This window comes from Pristis pectinata, chromosome 9, assembly GCF_009764475.1.
Source record: "Pristis pectinata isolate sPriPec2 chromosome 9, sPriPec2.1.pri, whole genome shotgun sequence".
Taxonomy (NCBI): domain Eukaryota; kingdom Metazoa; phylum Chordata; class Chondrichthyes; order Rhinopristiformes; family Pristidae; genus Pristis; species Pristis pectinata.
In genome coordinates this window covers 38,716,029-38,731,322 of record NC_067413.1, presented here as the reverse complement: position 1 = coordinate 38,731,322, position 15,294 = coordinate 38,716,029, and the positions used below count along the sequence as shown (strand labels likewise).

Here is a 15,294-nt window from a genome sequence, read left to right as displayed (position 1 = left end):
CGTCTGTGCCACTCTCCCTATAACTCAGTCCCTCAAGTCCAGACGACATCCTTGTAAATCTTTTCTGCACTCTTTCCAGTTTAATAACATCTTTCCTATAGCAGGGCGACCAAATCTGAACACAATACTCCAAGTGCGGCCTCACCAACATCCCGTACAAACTCACCATGACCTCCCAACTTTTATACTCAATGCCCTGACTTATGAAGGCCAACAAGATATTTTGCAGAGTTGCTTTTGGGACATTTTGAGCAGCCCTGTTAAATTTTGCATCGATTCACCCCTGGTAAAGGGGCAACTCCAAAATTGAGAGTCAAATCCCTATGGCACCATAAAGTTTTCAGTTTCTGGTCTAATGTTTCAATGGAAATTCATTGAGCATAAAACAGCAATGGTGAACACTTGGCTTGTGATCCTGACCTTTCCCAGATTTGCTGACCATGTTAATCCCTCTGATATTTGTATGTGTGCACATAAATACTCTGTGTGTTATTGGGTGGGGTTAGAAAGGCTATAATTGACCTGAGCCCTCCTTTAGGAAGATGCGACCATTGCTCCTGCTACTGATAATTGGGAATATCTGCTGGAAGGACTGTTGACCGAGCACATTTATTCTCGGCTGTGACTCAGAGTCCTCGCTCTCTTCCTTACCAGCGGTAATTGAGTTAGGGTAACATGAGCAGAGAAGCTGAAGGCTATTTGCATGTGTGTAATCACATTCCAGGAGCTCAACACCTAAAGGAAGAGTGGAGCATCGTCAGGGACTGGGGAGAAAAGTTTAATATGCAGCAATGTAGCATGTACTGTGCCTTTAAACCATCAACGTTACTATTTTGAAGAAAAAAGATGACTTGCCTTTTATTAGTTCTTCGGTCTTCCTGAAGCTATTTGCAGCCAATGAAATATTGGCCCAGCTTTAACATGGCAATCGCAGTAACAGTTTTTACACAGAAAGCTCCCATGGACAATCTTGTAGACACAAGTGGATAATCTGTTCCAGTGATGTTTTCTTGAAAGCTAAACTTTGTCCAGAATATCAAGGAGGGCTCCCCTTTGAAATGAAACCCCACAGGGTCTTCTGCATCCATCGGACAGAGCTCTGGTTAAGGTCTCCTCTAAACAACAGACCTCTGGTAGAGGAGTGCTCCCTCTGGGGTCAGCCTAGGCTTCTACACTCGAATCTCTGGAGTTGGGCTCGAGACGCGAGCACTCACTTGAATGTGCAGAATGTTAATCCTTTCCAGATCCCCATGATCTGATTTGCCTGCTTATCCAACTCATATTATCCTTGTCACTTCCAAGGATTCTCCTCTTAATAAGGAATCATGGATTTAGAAAGCTTTCAAGTTCCGTTTCCAAGGCAATCCATTTAATTTTTGTATTTGGTGGGTACAGTGACATGGTGGTTAAATTACTGGACCAGCATTTGGAGACCTGGGTCAAAGATAAGTGTTTGAATTCCACCCAGGCTCTGGGGAATTTAAATTAAATCAATTACCTAAATCTGGAATAAGAGGCTAGTCTCGGTGGCATGACTAATGGGGTGATACCAGATTGTAATTAAAAACCCGGCTGGTTGACTGACGTTGTTGGGGAAGGAAATCTGCTGTTCTTGTCCAATCGAATAGTGACTCCAGACACACAAATACAGAAGGTACCGGCAAAACCCTAATCACCACTACAGTTTAGATCACTTTGCACTAAAATGCACTTTTTTTTGGTAAAAATTGTGTGTAATTGATGTTTTTCTTGTGAATGCTGCTTATATGAAGCTATGTGCCTGTGATGTTGCTGCAAGTAAGTTTTTCATTGCACCTGTGCGTACATGCACTTGTGCACATGACAATAAACTCGACTTTCTCCATTCCAGAGCAAGTAGGGATGGATAATAACTCTTGCCTCCTCAGTGGCACCTGTTGATGAATAAAGGAAGGGTATTTGTTGTGGCTGGGCAGGGATCATTGAGGTTCTGGCTTTGACATGAACCCAACCATGTGTGACAGAGAACTCAGGGCAACATGTCTGGCCCACTTTGGTCCTGGTCACTAGCTGGCATTGCTGAGCCACACTACTACTCAGTGCCTTTTGAAGTGGGGGAAGAGGAGAATCAGCCCAGACTTTCTGGTCTCTGTTTAGTGACTGCCCTCTGCTGCCAGCTACCCAAGTCATAGTGTCATACAGCACAGATACAGGCCCTTCACCCTACCATGTCTGTTACCGACCATCAAGTAACCATCTATTAGTAATCCTGTTTACCAGCATTTGGTCCGTAGCCTTCTATGCTTTAGCAATTCAAGTGTTTGCACAAATACTTCTTAAATGTTGTGAGAGTGTCTGCCTCCACCAACCTCGGACTGTGTGTTCTAGATTCCAGCCACCCTCTGTGGAAAAAGTTCTTCCTCAGATCATCTCAGAACCTCTTACACCGTACTCTAAACCTGTGCCCGCTAGTTTTAGCTGCTATGGGTAAAAGTTTCCTGCTATCTGCCCTATCTATCCGCCTCATAATTTTGTGTACCTCTATAAAGTCTCAGTTCCAAGGAAACCCAGCTTGTCCATTCTCTCCTCATAATTGAACTGTTCCATCCCAGGATATATCCTGGTGAATCTCCTCAGCACCCTCTTATGTCCTTCACATAGTATGCTGACCAGAACTGCATACAGTACTCCATCCGTGGCCAAACAAATGTTCTATAAAGGTGTATTATAATCTCCCTGCTCTTGTATTCTATTCCTTAAGTAATGAAGGCAAGCATCCCATATGCTGCCTTCACCACCCTATCTACCTGTGCTACCACTTTTAGTGATCAATGGATTTGTACACCAAGGCCGTTCTATTCCTCAAGTCTCCCTAGAGCCCTGCCATTCATTGTGTATGAACTCTAATTAGTTCTCCTCACATCTATCATGATTAAATTCCATTTGACTGTGTCCATCTTACCAACTGACCTATAATTGTCCTTACCAGCTGACCAAATTCCTCACTACCAGCAACACCACCAATTTTTGTCATCTGCAAACTTGCCAATCATACCTCCTACATTCATATCCAAATCGTTAATGTATATAAGGGTCCTAGTACACTGCTGTTCACTGGCTTCCAATTACAAAAAACATCATCCTCCACTTCCTATTACCAGTTTGCCTTGGATTCCATTGCTGTAACCTCTTAGACCAGTCTCTCATGTGGAGCTTTGTCAAAGGCTTTACTGAAGTCCATATAGACTGCATCAATCGAGTTGCCTACACCAATACATTTTGTTACCTCTTTGAAAAATTCACTTATTGGTCAGACAGGATCTCCCCCACACAAAGCCATGCTGAATATCTTTGATTAATTGTTGCCTTTCCAAGTGTGGATCAATCTTATCCCTAAGAATTTTTTCCAATTACTTCTTTTCACTGACATTAGATTCTGTAATTACCTGGCTTATCACTGCTGCCCTTCTTGAATGAAGGTACCACATTTGCTGTTGTCCAGTCACCTGTTACCTCACCTGTGGCCAGCAAAGATTTAAAAATCACCGTGAGGGCCCCAGCAATCTCTTCCCTTGCCTCCCATAGCAAACTGGGATATATCTCATCAGGTCTTGAGGATTTATCCACCTTGAAGCCCACTAAAGCATCTAATACCTTCACAAGTGTTAAGACTGGATGGGATTAGAACTGAGGTGTTCTTGGAGATTGCTCAGCCAACATTCTGTCTCTTAAATTCATGCATAATTAATGCACGTACCTCTTCATGATACAGGTGAAGTGCCCTCTCCCCCACCAAACACAAGGGCAAACATGAGTCTATAGTGGTGGGTTGTCCACAAGGATTGGGAGGCAGAGAGTAGCATCAGTGTGGTACAAAGCAAGTTCCTGGAATCCATTTGTGTTTCACTTCTCCTGTATCCATATTAAGGACATCTAATAAATTAGTAATAGGTTTATTATTGTCACATAGACCAAGATACAGTGAAAAACTTTGTTTTGTATGCCATCCATACAGATCATTTCAAAACATAAGTACATCGAAGTAGTACAAAGGGAAAAGCAATAACAGAATGCAGAATATAGTGTTACAGTTACAGAGAAAGTGTAGTGCAGGTAGGTAATAAGATGCAAGAGCCATAACAAGGTAGATTGTGAGATCAAAAGTTCATCTTTATTGTACAAGGGGTCCGTTCAAGAGTCTTATAACAGCGGGATAAAAGCTGTCCTTGAGCCTGGTGGTGTGTTTTTTCACGCTTTTGTATTTTCTGCTTGGAAGAGGGAGAAGATAATCTTTCAAAATTCTTTAGTTTATCTTTTGGGAATCTTTAGTTTCCTTAAATCTCATTGCAGCCAGAAGATTTCCTAGGAAACAGGGAACATGTCTTCCCACAAACAAAATAGACTCCAGCTGTATTTATTACAGCCTAGATAGTTGTGCTAAATCTGATTTTTAATAGGGTGTTCATTGCAAATACTTCAAATCTAATGTGACATGCTAGTTATCCCTATCCGGCATCCATGACTCGAGAGGTTAGGAAGTAGGATGGAAAAGTGTAGACTGAGGTTGTTGCAATCAAAGAGAATGGGTAAAAAAAATCAGTGCTGGCTTTTAGATGCCAATTCGTGTTTGGGACCTAAATCACACTTGGTAGTCCTCTCCTACCCAGACGGTGCCTTCAACAGCCCAACCCCCTTTCCCATTTTACTAAACCCAAGTGGTCCATTTCTATAAATGGACTGAGGACTGCATAAAGAAACCATCTCATCTCAGATATTAAATGCATCGTGTGCATTGGCCTTTGAGTACACTGGACCTGTGCTCTTTGGGGCTTGAGCCAATGAGAGGTGGCTTTATTAAAACCTGTATATCCTAAAAGTGCTTGACAGGGTAGATGCTGTGAAAGTATTTACTCTGGAGGGGAATCTGGAACCAGGAGCATAGTGTTAGGGTAAAGGGTCATTCATTTCCTGGTAGAAGTTTATAAGATTATGAGAGGCATAGACAGGGGAGGCAGCTGGTGCCTTTTTCCCAGGGTCAAAATGTCTAATACTAGGGGGGCATGCATTTAAGGTGAGAGGGGGTAAGTTCAAAGGAGATGTGCAGGGAGTGGTGGGTGCCTGGAATGCACTGCCAGGGGTGGTAGTGGAGGCAAAAACAATAGAGGTGTTTAAGAAGCTCTAAGATAGGCACATGAATGTGCAGAGGATGGAGGGATATGGACATTTCATAGGCAGAAGGAATTAGTGTAGTTAGGCATTCAATTACTAGTTTAATTAGTTCGACACAACATTGTGGGCTGAAGGGCCTATTTCTGTTCTATTAAGAAGGAAATGAGGAATTTCTTCTCCTTGGGTTATGACTCTTTGGAATTCTGTACCCAAGGACACTGTGGATATTGAGTCATTATGTCTATACCAGGCTGTGATAGATGGATATACCAAAGCGATTATAAAATGTTATATGGGATCTTGCAGTCTGTCATTTGGTTACGCTGCTTAGCACATCATAACAGTCATTGCAGAAGTAGCTGTATGTTCTACGTAAACTCAAAATCTTTTTCTCTCAGAACATCAACAAGATGCCTTTGAGATAAATGGCATCCACCATTACCATAACCAACAAAATAAGCCCCCCTATAAATTGACCCAACCCTAAATCTCAACCAACCTAATGTGAAGGCCCTAACCTGGTGGTGCAGCCAGTAGAGCCACTGCCTCATAGTGCCAGGGACTTGGGTTAAATCCTAACCTCAGATGCTGTTAGTATGGAGTTTGCACGTTCTCCCTGTGACCGTGTGGGTTTCCTCTGGGTGGATGGGTTTCCTTCCACATCCCAAAGAGCTGTGGGTTTGTAGATTTAGTTGGCTACTGTAAATCACCCCTGGACTGTAGGTGAGTGGTAGAATCTGGCGAGAGTTGATGAGAATGTGAGGTGAATACTAAATGTATGATGAATAATGTAGAGTCAGTGTAAATGGATGGTTGATGGTCAGCATGGACTCAGTGGGCCGAAGGGCCTGTTTCCATGTTGTATGACTTTATAAATCAAGATCCTTCAGCTATCTTTGATTTTTCTGTATCAGGATTGTATGAAGCTACAGCTGTGTGTGAGGCCAAGGTAATGAGATTAACTGAATCAAGCAGAAAGCTGATAAAAGGTTACAAAAATAGGTTTAGCTGTGTTGGTTGGGCTGCCCTGCAACTGTATCCAACTAAGCTGGAGGACCTGACAGAGAGGTGAAAAGTTTAATCACTTGCCATTCCACATCCAACTTTGGGAATCCCTTGAGAGATCCATGACTGAGGCAGAGCTCACACAGAGGCTCCAGATTAGATGTATTAGTAATCCAAGAGGAAGTCTAAATTGGCCGAGAGGACAGAAGTTGCTGGAGGTGAGTGTCATCCAGATCTGTGGGCAGGGGGCTGAGAGGGCCTTTTGTCTCCTCACTCCACCTTCCCCACTTCCGAGTCGCTAAGTGTTTGGGAGAGGCGAGGAAAGAGCCTGAGCCAGCCTGCAGAGAGTTCTGGGTGAACACTTCTCTCAGGAGACTGTGTGGGCAATTAATACAGTGGAGCAACATGAGGAAGCTGATCGTTCCTGGTTTAAGTTCTGCTTAAATTGTCCCTGTAGCATACTGGCAGAGTTTATACTTGCAGGAACATTCACAGATAACAGATGGTTAACTGGTTGAGTCCAGAATGTAGGTAATTAGACCCTGGCTTGTTAAGTCTAATTATAGAACAAGTGACCAAGCTTCCTTTATTTTATAGAGTTCTTGGTGTCTGGATCACATACTTTGTTCTGCTAGGGTCAACCTACTGTACCATGTTATTGGGAATGTACAGTTATGTACTGTCCTCGTGCCAGTGTTGTCTGTCATCAATATGTTTAGTGTCTCTACATATCCTCACTTTTGGTCTCTGGCTTTTGCCCATATATTTACACATGAGAAAGTTATCCATAAACTTGGTGTCCTGCCCCCTCAAGGAAGTGCTTGTCTTCTTTTTGAAGGCCTGCAGTGAATGCACTTCCACTGTGACTATGGGAAAAAAACCTGTGTCACAAAATGATCACTCATGAAACAAATGAAACAACTATTTGCCCTTTAACAAATACATTTTCTTACATATTCTGTGAGCATTTCCACTCATCCTGCCACTCTTGATGCATTGTAAATAACACTTCCAACTTTAATTGTGTCTGCTTCGACTGTCCCTCTTCCAAAACTAGATTTCTCCATCTACAGTAGCCCCAACTTTTTTATAATATCAATTGACTTCAAAGACCAGTATAAACTGCTCCAATTTACAGATATTATACTGGTAGGGGGAGGTGGTTGATATCGAGGCTAACAAGATTCTGAGGGGGATTGGAAGTAGATGCTGCAAGCAGTTTCCTTTCCTTGGAGAGGGTTGAGGATAAGTGGACATTTACTCGGGGTAATGACTCCACTAACCTTCCTTCACTGCACCACACTGCCCTCCCAACAATAAAGGTTCAGGGTAAGACCCTGGACATTCCAGAGCCACCTCCTGGTGAAGGCAGAGATCCACAATGAAATCCACCCTGCTCTTAATGCACCAGCACAAGCTTTGGTCGATTGAGGAAAAGGGTGTTTGAAGCTGTACCCCTGCAACCCCTGTGTTCTCCCTCACACATGTCCATCAACTCCCTGTTACTACTTTTTGCCATTATGCTACTCCAAGGTGTAATTTGCAGTGGCAAATAACTTACCACCTTTTTGGGATTTGGGAGGAAGTTGAAGCACTGGGGTGGAGTTGGGGGGGGGTTGGGGGCAGGCGGTGGTGGGGGGGGGAGGGGGGGTGTGGAATCACAACCAGTCACAGGGGGAACGTGCAAACTCTACACAGACAGCACCGGAAGTCAGGATTGAAACCGGGTTACTGGAGCTGTTTGGCAGCAGCACTACCCGCTGCACCACCTCGCAGCCCTTTGGAGAAAATTCCTTCTCAAAATATAGGGACTTTTCTTTCTCTCCTCTGCAGCCACCTAACCCAACCCAGCCACTTCCACTCAGTAAAATGAAGACTCCTGTCTCTTGAATGTCTGATCATAAGATATAGGAGCTGAATTAGGCCATTCGGCCCATCGAGTCTGCTCCACCATTCAATCATGTCTGTTTCTTTTCTTGATGTCCAATGGCAGAGAAGCCATGGTACTTTTAAGAGTATAGTGGCAACAAGATCAGGCAAGTGCGGTTGGCCCTGAATTCCTGTAGTCATTCAGCACGGAAACAGGCCCTTCAGCCCGTCATGTCTGTCCAGCTCTCATGTACCTATCTATATTAATCCGAATTCCTACACTCAACCCATTCCTTCCACGCCACAGAACTTCAAATGCTCAGATAAATATTAAACGCTCAGAGATTACCTGCCTCCACCACCCTCTCAGCCAGAGTTCCAGTTCCCAGTCACCCTCTGGGTGAAAATATTCTTCCTCAAATCCCCTCTAAGTCTCCTCCCCCTCACCTATGCCCTCAGGTCAGAGAAACCTCTGCTATGGGGATAGGTTTCTCACTGTTTACCCAAAATATTCCCCTCATAATTTTGTATAACTTAATTGGGTCTATTCAATCTTTTCTACTCCAAAGAAATGAACCCACCTTATCGAGATAATGCTAGTATCCTATCTGGTACCATGGAGTACACTGAGTTTTGCCCCCACAGCTACTATATTTCATCATGGTATTGTATCCATAGGGGTTGTAGGAAACAACGTGCTAGATTCTGGTGGAATTGCCTGCTGCCTGAGATGGAATTCTTTCTGGAGCAGTGTAACCAAAAATTAGAAAACAAAATGCTAGAAACACTCAGCAGGTCAGGCAGCATCTGTGGGAAGAGAAACTGATTTAACATGGCGGGTCCAAGATTCTCCATCAGAAGTAGGAATGAGAGAAAATGAGCTCATTTTAACTTGCAGAGAGGACGAGGAAGGGATTGTCTCCTTCCACTCCAGTGCATTGTGTTCAGTTTGGCAGTGTGGTCTCCTGAACATTGGAGAAACCAAATGCAGATGGGGGACACCTGTGTTCATTCTGTAGGGGTGATTCAGGTCTCTGTTGCCTGCCATTTTAATTCTCCATCGCACTCCCTCACCTTTCTCTGGCCTTTGGTACTGTTACAATGAGGAAAAGCACCTCATTTCTTTGTGGGCACATTGCAGCCTTCCAGACTTGACATTGAATTCTACAACTTCAGGGAGCTCACTTACTCTGTCTACCTCAGAATTGGTTCTTTCTGCTGTAGGTTATCCATCAGTGGCATCAGCTACATTTTCTCTCCCCATTAGCACAGTCTGATTTATCAGGCAAGTCCTACAGCACTGCATTTTGCAACTTTGTTTGTATTCTCACTCTGTAAGCAACTTTGTTTCATAGCTTTTGTTAATTTTCTTTCTCTCGGACTCCTGCCCCCATTAACCCATCGACCAGATGGCCACTACAACTTATCCCCGCTGCAACCCTGACCTCACCCTATCGCAGATATTCCCTTTGTCCTATCCATCCCTCCACCATCCTCTCTACAACTTAAAGTTAACGTGTTTTCTCTCTTTCCCAGTTGAGCTTCTCTATCCACAGTTGCCGCCTGACCTGCTGAGCATTTCCAGCATTTTCTATTTTTATTTCACATTTCAATTTTCTTTTAAGATTTTCATACTAAAAAACATGGCTGGCTATGCTTCTCAGTGTGAGTGGTAAGCTATTTTCCATCTCCATGGTAATGTAGGTAAGCAGCTTCAGAACACATTTTTCAGAACTACCTGCAGTTTGCTTTTAGGAAGAATTTAAACAATCTAGTTCTGCTGGAAGGCATGAATACTTCAGAGCTGCTGTACTTAGCAGTAGTGTTGCAATATAGCACATGCTATTTTGCTAAAGTCGTTATGTTAATAGTTCCTCAGAAACCTCCCCACCCCAGCCAGATAACATTGTCTGGAGTGCAACCATTTGCTCAGTGGGTACTGCACTGCTGGGTTTGTTACTGAGCAATGTAAAAAGGGAATGTCCTTAACTTTTAACTCTGACCTGCACTGAATGATTCCATGCAGGAGCAGGAGATGGGAGTTGCTGTGATTGACCTCTTTACCTGTGGGTCTGGGAGAAAGGGGGGAGGGTGGGAGTCAGCTTGAGCTCCGAGCTTGTCACGCTGTTGAGCAGCTCCTGCTGGAAACTGATGTAGTTCGTTGTCAAGTAACAGAAGGACAAAAATGGACATTGACGCATTCCAGGAACATCCAGTCTGCTCAACACCAATATTGTTAGGAATGTTGATCCCCGAGGGAGGTGCTAAACCAAGGATCCCTTTTGCCTGCTTTTCCGTCTGGGTCTTACAGTCCTCAACAACCTCTTGGAATCATAAATCCTCTCAATTCCCCAACTAACATTTTTCCCCTCGATCAATCCGAAAATAGTCAATTTTCTGAAAATCAAAAATATTCCAGTTGAAGCTGGAAATCTTGAGATAGAAGCAGAAAATGCTGGAAACACTCAGCGGGTCAATAATCTCTTGGTTGGATGGTGCTGAAAGAGTGTATTTGTGCTTACTGTGGACGGCTGTCTGGTAGAGCTGTTGTTCCAGAGCTCCAGTAACCTCAGTTCAATCCTGACCTCGGGTGCTGTCTGTGTGGAGTTTGCACATACTCCCTTTGACCGTGTGAGTTTCCTCCCATGTTCTTAAGAGGTGCTAGGTTAATTGACCACTGTACAATGCCCTTGGTCGTAGGTAGCCGGTGGAATTGATGGGAAAGTGGGGAGAATAGGTTACAGGGAAAATGAATGGGATTGCTCTGTGAGCTGGCATAGACTCGATGAGCCAAATGACATTCTCCTATGTCGTAGGAGATACGGAATACTGTATAAAGGTGTGACATACTTGTGAGGGAATGGAGGATTTTATAAGCTGATTTACTTAGTTACTGCTATTTGATCAGCCTCAGTAGTTGACCACTGACATACAGAGGTCAGGTTCTTGTCTCTGCCTATTGCTGCTGATGTGTGATCTGATCTTAGGTTCTCCGTTTAAAAAGTTGCTATCTCATGCTGCCAGCTTATTCCCCGACCATTCGCGTTCCCTCACTTTTACAGTTTCATCCTCCTCTCAACAGCATGGCTATGTTGTCATGTGATTTGCAATGTGCATCTTTTCCTGTATGCTGTTTTCTCTGCCCATGCAACTTGAAGAGTAACTACGTACCTGTCCAAGTGCCTTTTAAATGTTGCTAACGTACCTGCCTCAACCACTTCCTTTGGCAGCTCGTTCCATATACTGACCACCCTCTGGATGAAAAATTTGCCCCTCGGGTTCCTATTAAATCTCTCCCCTATCACCTTAAACCTATGGCCTCTAGTTCTTGATTGCCCAATCCTGGGAAAAAGACTGTGCATATCGATCCTGTCTGTGCCTCTCTTGATTTTATACACCTCTATAATGTCACCCCTCATTCTCCTATGCTCCAGTGAATAAAGTCCCAACCTGCTCAATCTCTCTCCATAACTCAGTCCCCCATATCCTGGCAACATCCTTGTAAATCCCCTCTGCCCTCTTTCCAGCTTAATGGCATCTTTCCTACAGCAGGATGACCAACACTGAACACAATATTCCAAATACAGCCTCACCAACATCTTGTACAACTGCAACATAACATCCCAACTTCTATACTCAGTGCCCTGACTGAATAAGGCCAGTGTGTCAAAAGCCTTCTTCATCACCCTGTCAATCTGTGACGCCACTTTCAGTGAACCATGTGCTTGGACTCCTAGGTCCTTCTGTTCTGCAACACTCCCCAGGCCCTACCGTTCACTGTGTCATTGCCAGCGACCTTGGTGGCTCGTAAATAACAAGGACTTAATGTATCGACCTGCACACCCCTGCCCAGCTTCCCAACACTGCTGTAGGATCGCTCACCTGAGAGAGCAGCCAGAGACTTGGTTTAGTACCTCATCTGAAAGCCATGCAGCACACCCTCTGTACTGCACTGCACTGTTCTGGGATGTCAGCCTGGATTACTGTGCTCAAGTCTCAGCACTGGAACAGAATCTTCCAACCGGGAATTTGTGGCTGAGAGTATTGGATGTAAAATCTTCAGCATACTGACCAAAGCCAACATTGGGAGAGAGCGATTGGAGACATTGCCTCGATTGTACGGAAGAGGCATGTGGCCAGCAATGTTGTTTCCTGAGGTCAGCATTGACTGGCCTGGTTGGTCCAAGAACTAGGATGGGCATGGAGAGATAATCTTGGTGTCAGATGAGTTTTGTATATCCATGGAAGTGTGCTGTAATACAACACATGAGGCCCTTTGACCTAAAATCCCTGTGCTAGCTCTTTGCTAGATCTGCCCAGCCTTTTCCCTGCTCTTCCACTCTTTCCTCAGAACTCCAGTACTTTTTCCTTTGGACATTGGCCTTTGAAACCAACCGTTGAATGTGCTTCCACAGGCCTTCCATGCAGTGCAGACTAGATTGTAATTTAGTGTGTTAGAAATTATTTTAAGCATTTACCATGTACCCGGTTCATAAAATGTATCTTCCTCGACACTAGGCAAATCGGAACATTTCCAGCTGACCTGGCTAAGAGTAAACCTATCCCATTCTCACTGCCCAGTATCCAAGGGGATGAAACATTCAGCCCTTGTGCAGCTTTGTAACTTATGGCACTAGAAGGGGGTGGTTCGGCCCCTTGATGGCTTTATCCCAAGCCCAGACATCAATTACCTCAGGGATTGGGGGTAGTTGACATCTGAGCTGTTTACAGTACTTGGAAAGCTGACACTGATTTGTGTGCTCACACTATTCACTATGAAGCACGTCTAACTCCCTTCTATCTTCTCCCCCACAACACACACATGTATACACACAATGCCTATACACACATGCATACTCGTACATATGTACACACACAAAACAGTAGTATTAATTTAAAACACATTGGGACTGAATGTTTCACATCTTCTCCTGCCTCCCCTCCATTCCTCAACATCCCAGTGTGTCTCTTCCCCTTCTGTACATTTCCCCCCTTACTGAATTCTTGTGGGTGGTAAGGGTGTCTTGAGTTCCTACCTTCTGAGTATCTTGCTCAGTCTTTCCTTCCATCAGCCTCATTGATTCCTTCAACTTCTATAGTGTCATAACAGCCCAGAAACAGGCCCTTTGACACACTGAGACTGCGCCATCAATCACCCATTTACTCTCCCATTTTCTTCTCCCACATTCCCATAAACTTCCCCATATTCCACCACTCACCTACACATCAGGGTCAATTTACAGTGGCCAAATAACCTACCAACCCAAGTACCTTTGGGCTTCTCAGATCTTTTCCTTTACACAGTCCTTTCTCTCGTCCTTGCCCTCCTTTGCTCCTCCTCTCTTCAGAGCCCCACACACCCACTTTCCTTTATCCTTTAACAGAATTCCTGTATCCATTCCTGTAAAGGTTTACTTGCTTGTCCATCCTCTGAACTACCCACTCCCTCTGTGAAGAGTATGTGGGCATGTGGTGACCATCTGCAGAAGAGGATTGCCCAGACCTCTGGGATGGGTTTGGACAAGGCCTGGGTTGTGACTGCATGGGGACCATTTCAGATTCTAAATCAAAGTCAAGTTTATTGTCATATGCACAAGTACATGTACTTTACTTGCAGCAGCATCACAGGCACATAGCAGCAGATCAGCAGCATTCACAAGAAAAGTATAAATTAAACATATACACAATTTTTACAAGAAAGAACAAAATTAGAACAAAACAAAAACAAAGTCCACTTTAGTGAAAGTGGTCATAGTGTTGCTATACTGAGATAGTGATTAGGGTTGTACAGGCTTCCGTATCTTCTAGTTGCGAGAAGATGGCATGGCCCAAATAGTGGGGATCTTTGATGATGGAGGTTGCCTTCTTGAGGTAGTGCCTAATGTAGATACTACTGATGGTGGGGATGGATGTGTCAGTAATGTATTGGGCAAAGTCCACTACTCTCTACAGCTTTTTGCATTCCTGTGCATTCAAATTGCTGTACCAGACCATGATGCAACCAGTCAGAAGGTGTGGGTTCAAATCCTCCTCCAGAGCAGAAAAATCTTGGCTTTTCAGTGTAAAGACAATTGTCTGAGTACCCAAAGAGGTCAGGAGAAAAGACGAGTGCTGTCTTTGGATGGCATATTAATTTAAGGCACTGCCTGCTCTCGTACGTTCTGATATAGGAGACTATTGGGAGCATGCTATCTCCCAGGTGAGCAATCACGTTCCCCTCGACTTATTTCTCCACAGTCCTGCAATGGATTCACTCTCGCATGCCTAACAGCTGTCCCTTTTGTTTGATTCTTTTGCCACTTACTAACCCTGAGGAGCAATTTACAGTGGTCCGTTGACTCACCGCATGTCTTTGGGATGTGGGAGGAAACCGGAGTGCCTGGGAGCAACCCATGCGGTCACAGGGAGAAAGTGCAAACTCCACACAGACAGCGCCCGAGGTCAGGGTTGAGAGCAACAAACAAGAAGCTGGAGGAACTCAGTGGGTCGGGCAGCATCTGTGGAGGGAAATGGACGGTCCAAGTTTCGGGTTGAGACCCTTCATCTGGACTGAAAGGGGGGAGGTGGCCAGTGTAAAGAGGTGAGGGAAAGGGTGGAGAAAAAGCTGGCAAGCGATAAGTGGATCCAGGCGAGGAGGGGTGATGGGCAGATGGAGGAGGGAAGGGTGGAGATAGCGACAGAGGCTGGGAGGTGATGGGCGGAGGCAACAAAGGGCCACAGATGATGGAATCCGATAGGACAGGAAGGTGGGGCATGGAATCAAATAAGGGAGGTGGGGGGGGCAGTGGGAGGATGCGTGGGTGATGGGCAGATGGAGTGAGTGGGGGAGGGGAAAGAAACAGGATGGGGGCCTGTGGCGATTGTAGGAAGAACTGGGTAGAGTAGATCAGGAGGAGAGAGAAAAGGGACAGAGGGGGAGCGGTTTACCTGAAATTGGAGAATTCAATATTCAAGCTATCAGGATTGAACCCAGGTTACTGGAGCTGTTGGACAACAGCACTAACTGCTGCACCTCCACGCCACCCTCTGTATAACCTGCATTATTTTAAAAAGCAGAGGTAGGTGGGAGTTATTGTCCTAGTTAATATTTAGAAAGGAAATTATTACTGAACCAGATCATCTGGTAATTATCATATTGATGCTTGTGGCAGTTTACCAGCAGCCTTGTTTCCTACACTGTTAGTGACTCCACTTCTAAAGGTGTGTAATTTGCTCTAAACTGCACAATGTCCTGAAAGATGCTATATAAATGCAAGTCCTTCTTTGAGATAA

General features: G+C 44.5%; 1 protein-coding gene across 1 annotated transcript in view; it reads left to right on the top strand.

The window, feature by feature from the left end:
* bmp6 (bone morphogenetic protein 6) overlaps positions 1 to 15,294 on the top strand; it is a 114,271-nt gene that overhangs the window by 94,065 nt on the left and 4,912 nt on the right.